Here is a 17353-nt window from a genome sequence, read left to right as displayed (position 1 = left end):
CCTGATTTTTTTTTTTTTACAGATTCTATGTGGAAGTCAGGGTGACATGGAAATCTTCTGGTTTCATTTCACTATAGATGGCAATGCAGAAAAGAAACCTGCCCAGGTTGTTGGATGTTACTATTTGTCAGGGTGTAATATGAACCCACTCTGGATTAAGTTGACTATGATGAGATCCCCAGAATCCCATAATGGTTCCCCAACCCAGGAGCGATTTCTAAGCACATAGCCAGGAGTAACCCCTGAGCATCATCAGGAGTGTCCCCCTCAAACAAATACAAAAAAATTCAATAAAAGAAAACAAATAAAGTTGCATATTTCATTGTTATCTGTGGATATAAAGATTAGATTATATTAGCAAGCATAATCAAGTAGAAAATAAGTAAATTGAAATTTTTGTCAAGACATTATCTTTTTTTTTTTTTTTTTTTTTTTTGGTTTTTGGGCCACACCCTGTGACGCTCAGGGGTTACTCCTGGCTATGCGCTCAGAAGTTGCTCCTGGCTTCTTGGGGGACCATATGGGACGCCAGGGGATCGAACTGCGGTCCGTCCTAGGCTAGCGAAGGCAAGGCAGGCACCTTACCTCCAGCGCCACCGCCCGGCCCCAAGACATTATCTTAATGAGCACTGTCTTCTGAGTATACTAGTACAGCATTACAATGTGAAACTAGCATGACTAACCTATATTCCCAAGTACCACCGTGGACAAAAAAGATCAAAAGACAAAGATTTTATTACATAGAAAAATTAAATTTCTAAAACTTCTTATAGTGAGCACTGTAGTGGGAGTCCATAACTTCCAATTGCATTCTTCACCAGTTTCTGTGGATGAAAGCATTTGAACATTATTATATAAATTTTTTTTTGTGGTTTTTGGGTCACACCCGGCAGTGCTCAGGGGCTATTCCTGGCTCCAGGCTCAGAAATTGCTCCTGGCAGGCACGGGGGACCATATGGGACACCGGGATTTGAACCGATGACCTCCTGCATGAAAGGCAAACACCTTACCTCCATGCTATCTCTGGGCAGATTATTGGACACCTGCTCAATCTACACAGCTTTATCTATTGTTAAAGCTCTCTTTGAGATATAGAAGCGAATACAAATTTTTCTGTTTCTCCTCTTCCAGTCTTTCTCCTATCTATACTCTGGGGGTAATTGTGTTCAAAACAACTATCAATTAGACCATTGTGTTGCTTCATGCAGTTATTCTAAATACAACATATAAGTGATATTATTCTGTATTTATCTTTTTTCTGGCTTACTTCATTTAGCATAATGTCTTCAAGTTTCATCCATGTTGCTGCAAATTGCATGATAACATAATTATTTACAGCTATTAGTATTCCATTGTATATATGAACCACATCTTCATGATCCACTCACCTTTTGTTTGGCATCTAGGTTAATTCCAAGTCTTAGCTATTTTGTACTGAGTGCTTCAATGAATAGCAGTGTGCAAACATTCTTTTGCATGAATGTTTTTCTTTCCTGAGACAAGATTAAGCTTCCATATGACCAACAATCCTCCATTTTTGGTCACATGGAAGCTTAATTTTGAGTTTATTGAGAGCCCTGAATACTCTTTAATAGAGGATGGATCAGGCAGCATTCCCACCAACAATAAGGGAGAGTTTCTTTCTCAAGACATCCTCACCAACAGAATTTGTTCACAGTATTTTTGATATGTGCCATGCTCATTGGTGTAAGATGATATCTTATTGTCTTGATTTGATTTCCCTCAGGATAAGTGATGATGAACAATTCTTATACTTCTGTTGGCCATCTGTTGGTCCTACTCAGAGAATTGCCTATTTATCTCCTCTCCCAAGTTTTTGGTAGGGGTTTTACATTTTGTGAGTAAATTTTTATGAGTCCTTTGTATAGCCTAGATAGCAAACCTTTATTTAATGTTCTGAGTGCAAAAATTCTCTCAAATCAGTAGCATTGTAATTTTAGTTATTGTTTCATTTGCCATACATAAACTTTTTAGTTTAATGTAGTCTCATTTATGTTTGATGCTGTAACTATTGCCTTTGGCATTCTATCATCAAAAACTTCTTTGAGGTCCTAATCTTGGAGTGTTCTGTCTATGTGCTGCAGGCATCTCAGTATCTCTAGTGGGCATGAAATCCTTCATGAGAGGAATGCGAGTACACAAGTGGACGAATATGAAATATGAAATAATGAAATCACACACAGAGTATGTGGGGTCAACACATCTTCTGGCAGGAGTATGAAAAGTTTAATTTTTCCAAATGGGTTTTATAAGGGTAAGCCAGACACAAGTGCAAAGTTTAATAATACTTAAGCATCTGGGTGTGAGCTGTAACAATTCTGAGTTGCAAAAGAAAAGGTCATACTCAGGGGAGCTTTTAACAACCAACCTCAAATGCAAAACAAGGGAAACTAGAAGTAGAAAAAATATCTAGGAACATGGTCCCAACTAAGAAGAACTCTATTTTTTTAGAAGTCAAGGAAGGGGTCAAATTCCCTAAGGTGAGTTTCCATTTTCTGAGAAGGGTCAATAGTCTAGGATCTGTATTCTGACTATGCCCTTGATTATTAGACACTGAGGCTGCAAGGACATAAGAGAAAAAAAAAGTCTTTTGATTTTAGTGCTAAATATTGTCTCGGAGAGGGATTCTCTTAATAATCTTTGGTGCTGGGATTTCTGAAAATAATTTGATTGAGAACAATTTTTGCCTAAGATTTTACAAAGGAGAGGTAGCCAAATAATGACAAAAAAGCAAATACCAAGCATGAATTTATCTCTTCGGGAATTCCTCAACTATCCACAGAAGAAAACAGACGTCCACAGCGGGTCTTTTGAGCATCTCCACACCAGGGAAAACCAGGGACTCATCTGATGGGCTGAGCTCTCCTAAAATGGAGATGTTTTTGCATGCCGTGGCATCTGTTTTACTCAATTAACTTCATGGATTTGGGTTAATCTCAAGATCTTTAATCCACTTTGAGTTGAATTTTTTGTAACTTGTGAGATATGTATCAATTAATTTCTAACATAATAATCCAAATGCTCCAACACCATTCTTTGAAGAGACTTTGTTCCATTTAATATTCTTGGTTCCATTGTCAAAAATTAGCTGATTAGCTTGCATATATTGAAATATCTTTGCATCACTGGGATAAAACTCACTTGGATAAACTTTTGAATGTTGTTAGTTTTGTTTTGCTAAGAATTCAATAATTTTTACATCCATGTTCATTAGTAAGATTGGTCTGTAGTTTTCTTTCTTGATGTTATCTTTGTCAGCTTTGGGAATGAGACTGATATTAGCTTCATTGAATCTATCAGGGTTAGTTTAATCTTTTCAATATATTGAAAGAGTCTAAAGATCAATAGTGATAACTCTTCTGTGAATGCTTTATAAAATTAACCTGTAAATCCATTTGCTTAGACTTTTGTTCTTGAGTAGTTTTCTGATTGCTGTTTTAATTTTCTTAATTGTAATTGGCCTGTTTTGGCTTTCCATTTTCTCTTCATGAAGTAACTGTCCATTTTTTCCTAGGTTCTCTAGCTTTACTGATCACAATTGTTCATAATAAGCTCTCATGATGTCTTGGATATTTTGGGTTCTGTTGTACTTTCTTCCCTTTTATTTCTGACCCCATTTATTTGAGTATTTTCCCTTTTCACATTGTGTGTCTTCCAGTGGTAAAAAAAAAAAACAAGATAGCTTATTTATTCTTTTAAAAAAAAAAGAAGCTCCGATTGGGGCCTGAGAGGTGGCGCTAGAGGTAAGGTGCCTTCCTTGCAAGTGCTAGCCAAGGAAGGACCGAGGTTCAATCCCCCGGCATCCCATATGGTTCCCCTAAGCCAGGGGCAATTTCTGAGCGCTTAACCAGGAGTAACCCCTGAGCATCAAATGGGTGTGGCCCAAACAAACAAACAAACAAAACAAAAAAATAGCTCCAGGTCTCATTAATTTTGTGTGTTGTTTTCTCTGTTTCTATATTGTTCATTTCTGCTAGTTTCTTTTCTTTTTTCTGCTGTGTTTGCTTTCCTTGGCTGTTGATTATCCAGATGTTTAGGTGTGCCATTGGGTTGTTGATTTTGTCATTTTCTTCTTTCTACTTTAGTCCTGTATTGATATGAATTACTCCTTTTTCTGTGTCCCACATATTCTGCCAATTATCTTCTTGATTATCATTGGTTTCAAATAATCTATTTTTTTTATTTCTTCTTTGATCCAGCTGTTAAGCAGCATATTGCTTCAAGTTTAGGTGTTAGATGTTCTCTATATCTTCTTTTTACAGTCAATGCTCATTTCTGTGGCATTGTGGTCTGACATGGTGTTTGATATAATTCGTACATTTTTGACTTTCTGTAGGTGAGACTTGTTTTCTAGAATGTGGTCTATTCTGGAGAGAAAGTTCCTTGTGCACTTGAGAAGAATATGTATTCTGCTTTTTGAAGATGAAACACCCTATATGCATCCATTAGTCTTAATTATTCTAGCTTATCATTTAGGGCTCTTCTATCTTTGCTATTTTTCTGCCCAGTGAATCTGTCTTAGTTGTGATAATGGCATGTTGAAATCTCCATGTTTCTCTAAGTTTGAGAGATTGATTCTTACATATATTGATGATTCTACATTTGGTAAATAGATGCTGACTAGAGTTAGTAGTTCTTGCTCTATTGTTCCCCTAATCAATAAGTAGTGATCATCTTTGTCCCTTAGTACTTTCTTAAGGTTGAATGCATTTGGTCTGATATGAATATGAATATCACATTTTTTCCAATGGCTTGTATAACTGATTTTACTCTGAGACTGTATCTATCCTGAAATTTTAAGTGTATTTTCTGCAGGTGGCAGATATCTGTTTGTTTGTTTTTTTTTTTTTTCTGATACAACCTGCTACTCTGTGCCTTTTTAAAGGGAGAGTTTAGACATTTGACATTTAAGGACTCTCTTGACAGAAAGAGCTGTGGTGCTATTATATTATGTTATTGTTGTTACAATTGGAAATTTGTTGTTGATACAATTGGAAATTTGGTTTGTGAAACTGCTCTTTGAGTCAATTATACAAATTAGGGTCAGTTTCTTTAGTGAAAATATTACAAGTTCTTTTTTGTCCAAGAAAGTTTTTAATCCTTTCTCCCATGTAAATGAGAGTTTTGCTGGGTAGTAGAATTTAGATAGAAAATTTCTTTCACTCAGTAGTTTGAATATGTAATTCCACTCCTTCCTTGCCTTGAGTGTTTGAAATGGAAGATCTGGTTTGATTCTCATTATTTTTTCTTTATACTTGAGTTTTTTCTCTCCCTTACTGCTTTAAAGAATCCATCTCTCTGTGTTTTGCCATTTAAATGGCTAAAAGTCTGCGTGTTGTTTTGTTAGGGTCTATTTTGTGTGGTACTCTTTATGCCTCTTGGATTTGTAGAAAAACCTCTTTTACAAGGTTTTTTTTTAATATTTTTCTATTATTTTCCTCACTACTTTTGCTTCCTCTTTCCCTTTTCTTTTTTCCTTCTGATATTCCTATAATTCAGAGAGTATTTCTCTTGTCAGTAAATGTACACAGATTGGCAGAATGCAGGAAAAGCAGTAGTATAACAATTGATTATAAAGATAACAAATATTTACTGAGTTATGTCTTTTGTATTTTTATATTAATACTGTATTTTGGGTGAGACAGTCCTACTTAAAGATGTATTTTAAAATGAAAGTTTGATAATATACAGATAAAATATATTAATTATGTTTTGAAAACTAATCTTTATTACATCAAAGAGCTTTACTTCTTTGGGAGAAAGGTCACTAGTATGATGCTTTCAAGTTTGAATTTTAACTTAACCCCACACTAACTACCTCTGTAACTTAGGCTAACCAAATCCCAACTTACGTAAAGCTTGCATTATCTCATGAATAGCATGTGAAAGCTAACATTTAATACTTTATGAAAGACTGAACTATCAATGCTGTGAGTACTCAATATATTTCAGTTTAAGAATATGTATATTTAATAGCTTCTAGTATGGATAATATAGAATGTGTTCTCTAAAAGAATATACTAATAATAAGTCCAGTAACAAGGTCATTATTAGGAATAAGCCTTGTAAAAAAATCTAATAAATTTTTATGTGAAGCTGATAGAGGTTGAGCAGTATGGAAACAAACATTAGTTATTCAGAATTATTTATTGGGAACTGCTTACAGCAGGATGCAGGAAATCATGTGGTGTTGAGGATCTAACCCAGACCACCTAAATACTTATTCTAGTCCACTGAGCTATCTCTCCAACACCTTAAAAAGCACTTTAAATAATGCCTGCTGTCTGTGTTCAACAAGATATTTTCATATTACATATTAATATCATATCATTTATAGTTACTTCATGCCTTGTAAGAGTCAGCCTTAAAAATCTTATGCATATTATATTAAGATCCTCATAATAACAATGAGAAGCTAATGATATTTATGATTAAGCAAAAATAATGACATATGAAACAATACAATAAATTTAGCAAGAGGACAAGCTACGTTTATCTTTAGTTTTGATGTTCTATATAACCTAAAGACAATAAGATGAAGTAGTCGGTTCTTTAGACAACAGATCCACACATGTTAAGACATCCACAGATATTAAGAATTTGCAAAGGGCATAGAGAGGGCACACTTTCTGTACCTTCTGTGTAAATCATCTGAAGGCCTACTTATGTATGTCCAGTGGTTGGTACTCTCTATTTCTCCAACATCAGATGCATTCTTTGAGATTTCTCACACTACAGTGACTGGTTTCAAAACCAGGAAGTTTGAGGGAGATTAAGGTAAATCTATACTGACCAATATGATTTATCCTCTAAAGTTAAATAATAGCATTTTTACCATGTTCTGTTCAACACTCTGTTTTAAAAGTTCCACATTGTTTAAGGAGAGAGAGCATGCTCTGCTTCTTGGGGGAGAGTAGTAAGTTTTTGGAAAAAATGTTGAATCAAAAATCATATTTTAGACTGTTAGTTAGCAGCTAATTTAAAAAACTGCCAATTTTCTGTGCCTATAACAAATAATACAAAGTGAGCATTCTTCACTCAGTTTTCTTAAATGGTACCTTTAAAACAATAGTGTATTGTAAACTTTCTATTAAAGGTACCTGATATTCAGGTAAACCTTTTTTTCTTATACTAAAAATTTTGGAAAATAAATTTTGTCATAAAAGTAGGTCTAATATAGGCCAAACCCATGTCTGTTTGGCACATATTTTACTTTTAACCACAATAGGATAAAGTATCTAACCACTATATTCTTGCAGAGCTTACAAAAACATAAAGCATGCTGGCAAAGCTCAAACCCATCATTGCTTAGATTGAATAGTTTATTTTTGTAGTTCCAATAATAATAAGTTAAAAATACCTCTGCTGATCTTTTATTGTCACCACCACTGCTATCCATAGTTATGTCTAGCTCATAAGTTGACAAAATAAAGACAATAAGATAGTGAAACAAAACATATATAACAGAAATACTAAGACTATATTATTTTATGTGTGAATCTTTATGCTAAATTTACTAAAGAAATAAAATAACATAAAAATTATTTTGGAGTTCTAGATATACATATTAAACCATAGATAAATTTTCCTCAATTTATAATAAAAGCAAAAACTCATGATTTAATTGGGTTGATTGAATGTTATCAGTTACCATTTTCAGAGTTCAGAATTATTTGTATTATAAAGGTTAAACATAATTTTACAATTAGAGTAGACTAAGATAAAGTAACTTTAAAAATATTATGGCACTTAATAAAAATTTTATATTTTAGTAACTAACGTTTTAAAGAAAAATCTGAGCCACTTACATTTCAGAGAAAAAAATTAAAAGTAAATAAATACACATTACATTCTTTAAATTTATTTAGACTTATGCTTCAAGAGAAAGTTACATCAATATATGGATTTAGCTAACACACATAAACATCAATGTGTCCTAATATAAAAATGGAAACTAATGCAAGAGATTATAATTCCATAAAAATTCAAGTAAGATAAGTGTGACTAAGATAAACTGATAATCAAATGACTTATTTATTTGAGGTTCATTTTCTAACACGACATAAATGTTTACGTGCTTGTAGGCAATGTCCTTTATTCATTTTTCATTTTATACTTATTCTTATGAATGAAATCAAATGATGCCAGCACTTCTAATGCTGGCACTGAGGGTACAGAAAGAGTGCCAAACTTATAAATGATTAGCCAAAGTAGAAATGGATTTATCCAGTTTTGTCAGTGAAGCTGTGAGCCAGTGAACCACAGCATCAATCACCACCATCCATCACAGGCTCATCACTCAGCCAGTGAATGTAAACAGAGATTTGTAAGTAAAATAGATGCTACCATTTTCCACAAAAATCTGGTTCTGGTTTCTTAGATAGCCCTCATGTATTTAAGAACACAGTAAGTTTCTTGAATGAGAAGTCCCTTACTTTGTAGGCAGCAGACTGTTAGATTCAGCTTTTTGATCCAATCTGTGACTCTAGCTGGTGCATTTAGTCCATTGATGTTGAGAGAGATAATTGTCATGAGATAGATATAGTGTCATCTTTATGTAGGACTTTGGTGTGTCTCTTGGCATGTCCTGTCTTAAAGTAGACCTTTCAGTTTTTCTTTTACATCTGGTTATGAGTCTGTAAAATTTCTGAGCTGTTGTTTATCCATGAAGCTATTTATATTTTCTTCAAACATGAACGTGTGTCTCGTGGGGTGCAGTATTCTAGGTGAAGCAGGCCACACACAGAATGGGAGAAACTGTTCACCCAATACCTATCAGATAAGGGGGGCTATTATCTAAGATATACAAGGTAATGACAGAACTGAACAAGAAAAAAAAAAAACTAACCCCATTAAAAATGGAGAGAAAAAAATGAACACTTTCTCAAGAAATAAAAATGGCCAAAAGACACATAAAAAATGCTTTACATCACTAATCATTAGGGAGATGCAAATCAAAACAACTATGAGGCACCATCTCTTGCAGTAGAGACTGGCACATATGACAAAAAAAAAATCAGTGCTGTCTTGGATGTGGGGAGAAATGAACTCTCATTCACTGCTGGTGGGATGCTATCTAGTCCAGCCTTAATGGAAAAACAATATGGAAATTTCTCAAAAAAACTGGAAATTGGGGCCGGAGTGGTGGTACAGTGTAATGCGTTTGCCTTGCACGAGGCTGACCTAGGATGGACCGTAGTTCGATTCCCCCGGCGACCCCCAAACAAGGACTGATTTCTTTCTGAGCGCAGCAGGAATCCCTGAACATCACCAGGTGTGGCCCAAAAACAAACAAGCAAAAAAAAAAAAAAAACCTTAGAAATTGAACTCCCATATGATTCAACCATACCAATCCTAGAGAACAATCCCTATAAACACAGAAACACAATACAAAATGTCTTTTGCACACCTATATTCATTGCAGTTCTATATACTATAGCCAGAATCTGGAAACAACCCAGATGCCAGACTAATTTAATATAAATTTAATTGATATTTAATTTAATATAAATTAGTCAGTTTTAGAGTTGGTGTGAGGATGGGGAGGCCTTTCTGGGCTCAACCCAGCTCCCACAGTCCCTATGGTCTGGCAGGTCTGAATGTTGCAGTGTGAGGGCAGAGAGATTCACAAAGCGGTCAGATGAAATTCCAGGAGTCAGCCAGCTTTATTTCACAGTCCCTTCCGCCATGTACACCTCCTCACATGGCCTCGTATACTAAGCCTTTTCCTAGCAGCTACTTCTCTACTCCCTCTGGCTCTCTCGGCCTAGTCTCCTTTCAGCTGCTTTTTTCCAGGCTTCCTAACTGCCTTCCAGGCTGACTAACTCCCTTTGGTGATACTACTGCTTCTGCTGCTTCTTTGATGATGCTCAATTGCTAATGCTGAATCTGATGCTGAATTGGTGATACTGAATGTGATGCAGAATCTCTGATGATACCACTCATACACTTCTCTCTAACTCTCTTTCTTATCCCCTTTCTCTGCCACATGCAGACTCCTCTACCCGCCCATTCCAGGTGTGACCAGTTCTGATCATTCAGGTGGGATAAATAAGAAGTTTGGGGAGGGAATATCCACTTCTCCATATTTTTTGTATTATTACAGAAGCGTTATTGATAAGTCTATAACAAGGATACAACAGAGAAATATATATAAATTATTACGTAAGATACACAATATAACATAGCAATTGGGAAACATGCACCAGGATATCTGAGAACTTTCAAAACTCTAAAATGCTCTTCCTCAGGAAAGCACAAACAAGTATTAAAATTATATATAAAATTTTCTGTTTGCAGTAAGACATAAAACAAAACTAATGGGTGCATACAGAAAAAACACAATTTAAGTAGTAAAAAATGACTAATACAAATAGTCAAAAGATTAGCTTAGGAAATAGTTGACTTTTTGGAGGTAACCCAGGTGCAGGAAGTTCTAAAAACAGCTTCTTTGTTGATTTTGTTTATTACTAACGCAACTATATTATATTTACAAAATGGACTACTATGCAGCCATCAGAAAAAAATGAAGTCATAAAATTTTCCTATACATGGATGGACATGGAAACTATTATGCTGAGTGAAGTGAGTCAGATTTAGAGAGACACAGAATAGTCTCACTCATCTATAGGTTTTAATAAAAAACAAAAGACATTATTGTAATAATACACAGAGATGATGGAGATGAGGACTGGAAGGACCAGCCCACAAAATGAAGCTTACCACAAAGAGTAGTGAGTCTAGTTAGAGAATTGATTACACTGACTACTATCACAGCAATGTAGTGAGTGAGAGAAATAGAATGCCTGCCTCAAATATAGACATGGGTTGGGAATGCATTGGTGGTGGTAATGCTATACTGGTGAAGGGGGATATTCTTTTATATAAGGAAAACCCAACTACAAACATGTTTTTAATCATGGTGCTTAAATAAAGATATATAAAAAAGAGAAGCACCTTATTTTTGTTTTGTTTTGAAGCTACAGTCAGTGGTGCTCAGGGCTTACTCCTTACTATGTGCTCAGAGATTAGAGTTGGACTGAGACAGGAAAATATATAGTTCTTGAGCTCAAACCAGGGTTGATTCTGTGCTTGTACCTGTAATTGCCCTATCTGCTTTTCTATCTCTCTAGTTCCAGGGCTTCACCCTTTTGTGAAAAGAGTTATTATTTTTGATATAATCCTGCTATGGTTCAACTTCAGAAATAAAATTTTTCAACAAGGACATTATCACAGTATTGTATCTTTAATTGTTTTGTATATTTGTAGCTCAGAAACCAGAACTTCCAAAATTAGAGATCTATTCTAATTCCAGTTTAAGACAATGTATAAATTTCTCTGTATCTTAGCTTCATGGCATAAAGTAAGAGTTTGATAAGAGAATTACAAAAAAAAAAAAAAAGTTCAGCTTTAGTCAAGTAGCATACCACAGAGTAATCCATTGACTAACCTGGGTTGCATAATTTAAAAAAAATAGCAATAACTCCAATTCTTTTACTTTTTAGCATATAGTAACTTTTTCTAAGTAACCAAACATTTAGTGATGTGTGTCAAATATTCATACACTAGAAGATATATTATATGCTAACAATATTGTTCTATAATTTTCAGTTAAATAATAAGAATCAAAAACTGGTGCCAAAACATTAATGGAGATTATTCTACTAATTAATAACTTCATGACTTTTTTGAGTGTGAGAGTAACTTGAGGACAAAAATTGGTAACATCATATGTTGGATTATTAGACCATTGTTGAAAATACATACCACATAGTAACAATGAAAATAGATGCTCTATAACATCACCCTCTTAGGGTTTTTATAAATGGGTTTGAAAATGGCTTTGTCATATTTAACAGTGATTGTGTATATTTATGAGAAAGAATTGAATTATCCATAGAACTTTATACTTTTCTGCCATTCAGTGTCTGATGGTTATTTCTTCAGCCTCGTTCATTCATGCTATTATCACAAAAACAGATACAGAAATATATTTTTGTTGGATGACACTCCTGGCTATGCACTCAGAAATTACTCCTGGCTTGGGGGACCATATGTGATGTTAGGGGATTGAACTGCTGTCCATCCTGAGTTAGTATGCATAAGGCAAATGTCCTACTGCTTGCACCACCGCACCAGCCCCAGAAACAGAAATATCTTTAAGGTAGCATATTAAAGCCTATTTTATATAAAGCATATTTAATCATTTTATTTTATTATTTCTAACTTTTCCTGTAAGCAATTAGAATATAATACTTTAATTATTAAAGAGATCACAGAAAATTACTACCTATTGCCAGAGGCAGCATATACAAAACAAATCTAAGATGCTATATGCTTAAATGTCAGATGAGGACATCTAGCAATAAGTCATATGAAATGATTATTATTAGAACCCAGTGTAATTTCATATTTATGGAGATGATAGTTTCAAACTTTTTCTTTTTATGCTAATTTGAATGGCTGCTTATTGATAATATTCAACAGATTTCACTAATAAGATGATAATTTATTGCATTAGTAAAGTAATTTATTTTCTGTAGTGAGCAGTACATTTTTTTATCTACAAGATATAAAGCTAATCATGGTAAAAACTATTGCCCCAGATAATCATATCATAGCTCTAATCAGAGATTAATACCCTTCACCTTGCACATTAAAAAGAGAAAAACTAGTTTGTGATTCTTCTTAAAGATATTAAATATATTATTTAGAGAAAGAGAGAGAGAGGAGAGAGAGAGGTTATACCTGGAAAGCATACACCTTGCACATTTCTGACAGGGCTTGATCCTGAAAACAAATAAAGACTCCCTTGTCAGGAGTGACCACTAATAATATTGTAAGGAGAAAGACCAAAAAACTAGATTTATCTAAACTGCCACCATCTCTCATAAATTTTGTTTATAGTATGTAGAGTAGAAGGAATAAAGTCCCAGGGACCTGGACACTGACTCACTGTTGGGCAGAGCTAGGTAATGGCACAAATAATAGCAACATGTAGGCCCTAACATATCTGGCAATTAGATTATACATTATTTAATTTCCATCATCTGAGCACAAACTCCAATTGTTCATAAAGTTTGAACTGGAGCTCATGAACTTATATTAATGTCAGACTGCTGGCTAATTTGAGATTATAAATTTTGGTAACTGTTTTAAGTATAGGCTCCTACTTAAATGGATAGAGATTTGAATGACTGTAGCATTAAATTTGTTTTTAATTCTTTGGCTTTAGATCTTAATCAATTACATGGAATTTATATAAAACCTGTAGGTTGTATTGAGGAATTAATGATCAAAAAATAAGGGATTAAAAAATGCTTCATTTGCTTACCATAAGTCTTATTACCACAATTACTACTGCCAAAATATAACATACTGTCACTACTGCAAATATAGCATCATCGATTATTTAAAATTGAACTGAATTAAAGAACAATCTAAACTTAAGGAAATACACAGATGAAAGAAAAAAGAAAGAAAAAGAAAGAGAAAGAAAGAAAGAAAGAAAGAAAGAAAGAAAGAAAGAAAGAAAGAAAGAAAGAAAGAAAGAAAGAAAGAAAGGAAGGAAGGAAGGAAGGAAGGAAGGAAGGAAGGAAGGAAGGAAGGAAGGAAGGAAGGAAGAAAGAAAAAGAAAGAAAGGAAAAGAAAGGAAGAAAGGAAAGGAAGAAAGGAAAGAAGGAAGGAAAGAAGGAAAGAAGGAAAGAAGGAAGGAAAGAAGGAAAGAAAGAAAGAAAGAAAGAAAGAAAGAAAGAAAGAAAGAAAGAAAGAAAGAAGGAAAAGAAAGAAAGAAAGGAAAGAAAGGAAAGAAAGGATGGAAGGAAGAAAGAAAGGATGGAAGAAAGAAAGAAAGAAAGAAAGAAGGAAAAAGAAGGAAAGAAAGAAGGAAAGAAAAAGAAGGAAGGAAAGAAAGAAGGAAAGAAAAAGAAGGAAGGGAAGAAGGAAGGAAAGAAAGGGAAGGAAGGAAGGGAAGGAAGGGAAGGAAGGAAGGGAAGGATGGAAGGAGAAGGGAGGAAGAAGGGAGGAAGAAGGAAGGAAGAAGGGAGGAAGGAAGGAAAAAGAAAGAAAGAAAGAAAGAAAGAAAGAAAGAAAGAAAGAAAGAAAGAAAGAAAGAAAGAAAGAAAGAAAGAAAGAAAGAAAGAAAGAAAGAAAGAGAGAAAGAGAGAGAAAGAAAGAAAGAAAGAAAGAAAGAAAGAAAGAAAGAAAGAAAGAAAGAAAGAAAGAAAGAAAGAAAGAAAGAAAGAAAGAAAGAAAGAAGGAAGGAAAAAGAAGGAAAGAAAGAAGGAAAGAAAAAGAAGGAAGGGAAGAAGGAAGGAAAGAAAGGGAAGGAAGGAAGGGAAGGAAGGAAGGGAAGGAAGGAAGGGAAGGAAGGAAGGGAAGGATGGAAGGAGAAGGGAGGAAGAAGGAAGGAAGGAAAAAGAAAGAAAGAAAGAAAGGAAAGAAAAAAAGAAAGAAAGAAAGAAAGAAAGAAAGGAAAGAAAGAAAGAAAGAAAGAAAGAAAGAAAGAAAGAAAGAAAGAAAGAAAGAAAGAAAGAAAGAAAGAAAGAAAGAAAGAAAGAAAGAAAGGAAAGAAAGAAAGAAAGATAAAAAGGACGGAAGAAAGGAAGGAAGGAAGAAAGGAAGGAAGGAAGAAAGAAAGAAAGCAAGGAAGAAAGGAAGGAAGGAAAAAAGGAAGGAAGGAAGGGAAGGAAGAAAAGGAAGGAAGAAAGAAAGGAACGGAAGGAAAAAGAAGGAAGGAAGAAAGGAAGGAAAGGGGGAAGGAAAAGGGGAGGGAAAAGGGGAGGGAAAAGGGAAGGGAGAAAGGAAGAGAAAGGGGAAAAGGAAGGGAACGGAGAAAGAAAAGGGAGAGGAGAAAGGAAAAAGGAGAGGAGAAAGGAAAAAGGAGAGGAGAGGAGAAAGGGAAAAAAGGAAAGGAGAGGAGAAAAGAGAAAGGAAAGGAGAAAGGGGTAAGAAAAGGAAAGGAGAAAGGTGAGAAAATGAAAGGAGAAAGGGGAAAGAAAAGGAGAAAGGGGAAAGGAAAGGGAAGGGAAGGGAAGGGAAAAGGGAAAAGGGGAAAGGGGAAAGGGGAAAGGAGAAAGGAAAGGAAAGGTAAGGAAAGGAAAGGAAAGGAAAGGAAAGGAAAGGAAAAAGAAAAGGAAAGGAAAAGAAAAGGAAAGGAAAAAGGAAAGGAAAGGAAAAAGGAAAGGAAAGGAAAAAGGAAGGGAAAGGAAAAAGGAAGGGAAAGGAAAAAGGAAGGGAAAGGAAGGGAAGGGAAAGGAAAGGAAGGGAAAGGAATAAGGAAAGGAAGGGAAAGGGGAAAGGAAAGGAAGGGAAAGGGGAAAGGAAAGGAAGGGAAAGGGGAAAGGAAAGGAAGGAAAAAAGGAAAGAAAAGGAAGGAGAAAGGGGAAAGAAAAGGAAGGAGAAAGGGGAAAGAAAAGGAAGGAGAAAGGGGAAAGAAAAGGAAGGAGAAAGGGGAAAGGAAAGGAGAAAGAGGAAAGGAAAGGAGAAAGGGGAAAGGGAGAAAGGAAAAGTAAAGGAAAAGGAAAGGGGAAAAGAGAGGAAAGGAAAGAGGAAAGGAAAGAGGAAAGGAAATGAAAGGAAAGAGGAAAGAAAAAAGAAAAGGAAAGGAAAGGAAAAAGGAAAGAGGAAAGAAAAAAGAAAAGGAAAGGAAAGGAAAAGGAAAAGGAAAGGAAAGGAAAAGGAAAAGGAAAGAAAAGAAAAGAAAAAAGAAAAAGGACACAGAACTAGTTAATCTGTTTATTGCATTACCCTATTAGAAAATTAGAAGCCTAAATATACTGTGGATATTCTAGATCTATCTGAAAAAAGTCATTGTGTCAATTAAGTGATAGATCTTTTTTTTCCTTTTGGGCCACACAACCAGGTGTACTTGCTCAGGGCTTGCTCCTACTTTTACACTCAGGAAATACTTCTGGCAGCACAGGGGGTCCATTGGATATTATATCTAGGGTTGGCTTTGAGCAAGACAAATATCCCCAACACTCTACTATCACTCTAGATCTTAAATAAATGATAAATTTTTATTATTCCTACTCTGGGTTGAATTTAAGAGATTCTGGCCATTGTTTTATAGTCTTTAAAATATTCAGGCATATATATGAGAGAGATAACTAAATTCACAAATATTTGGGAAAATTTTAACCTTAGCATTTCTTACAGTAATGTTAATCACTTGTTTTCATAATTATAAAGCCTTAAATAATATGTTGATATATTTTCATATATAAATACACAATATTTTCCATAATGCAAAATGAAAGCCTAAACCTGAAGTGAACTGGACAATAACAATACTATGCCATCATTAAAATAAAGTCATCAAGTTTATCATTTTCTGCCTCATTGAGAGTTATATCTGTGGTTCATCTTCTATGTCACCACAATTCCCTTACTTTGGAAAACATTGATTCTTTTTTTTCCCCAAAGTTTTAAACTGAGCAAAGTTTAAATAAATTGTCATTTAATATTCAGTCATGGACTGAAGGCATGATGATGTCTCGTTCTTCAGTCTTGATCTTTCTTATGTATCAAACAACAAATCACTTAAGGTCCAGAAAGGTTATTCAGTTCTTTTAAGACCTGGAAGTTATGTACTATAGATCCATAGAGCACTGTATTTTTGTAATGTACTCCATCTGAGCACAATTTATTTATAAGAAGAACAAATGAGGTTTGCATTTACTCAATGTATAATTCATACAAAAATTCATACCAAAAAGTCACTACTTCAGATGTTTTGCTTCTTTTGAAACTTCTATGATAATTTTTCTTATTCTCAAAGTGCTGTTTTCCACTTTGGTCTCTGAGGGCTTGTTTGCCTCAATGACAGCCTGAGTCACCTAAACCATTTATCTGTAACCCTTTTTTCTCATTTTGTTAGAGAGCAAAGACCTGTCATCTCTTTCAACTTTTAGATTATCTAGTATTTCAGTGTTACTGGCTTCTCAGAAATTACTACCTCAACCACATTCATCCTGAGTCCTTTGAACTCTCATTCAAAACTAAAGTTGGGGAGAACTTTGTATAACTATAAGTAAGCACCAAAAACTTTAAATTGTGGATTTTGTAAAAATTTATTTTGCAAAGAATAAAAGGGATTTTTTGCTCTGTGTTTTGAACTGCTTTTGCAAGGTCCACTTTAAAGAGTAAACTATAATAAATTTTTTTTCTGCCTGCTATATTATTTTTCACTTAATACTTTGTTTAAAATACCAAGTACCTGAATCATCCCCCTCCCACACTGCAACAGTACAATTATAAAAAAAAACAAAAAACAAAAAAACACATTAACCACCAAAACAAAATAGAAAGACCTCTATATATATTGCCAATA

Source organism: Suncus etruscus, chromosome 5 (genome assembly GCF_024139225.1).
Source record: "Suncus etruscus isolate mSunEtr1 chromosome 5, mSunEtr1.pri.cur, whole genome shotgun sequence".
NCBI lineage: Eukaryota > Metazoa > Chordata > Mammalia > Eulipotyphla > Soricidae > Suncus > Suncus etruscus.
This window is presented reverse-complemented; position numbering follows the sequence as displayed.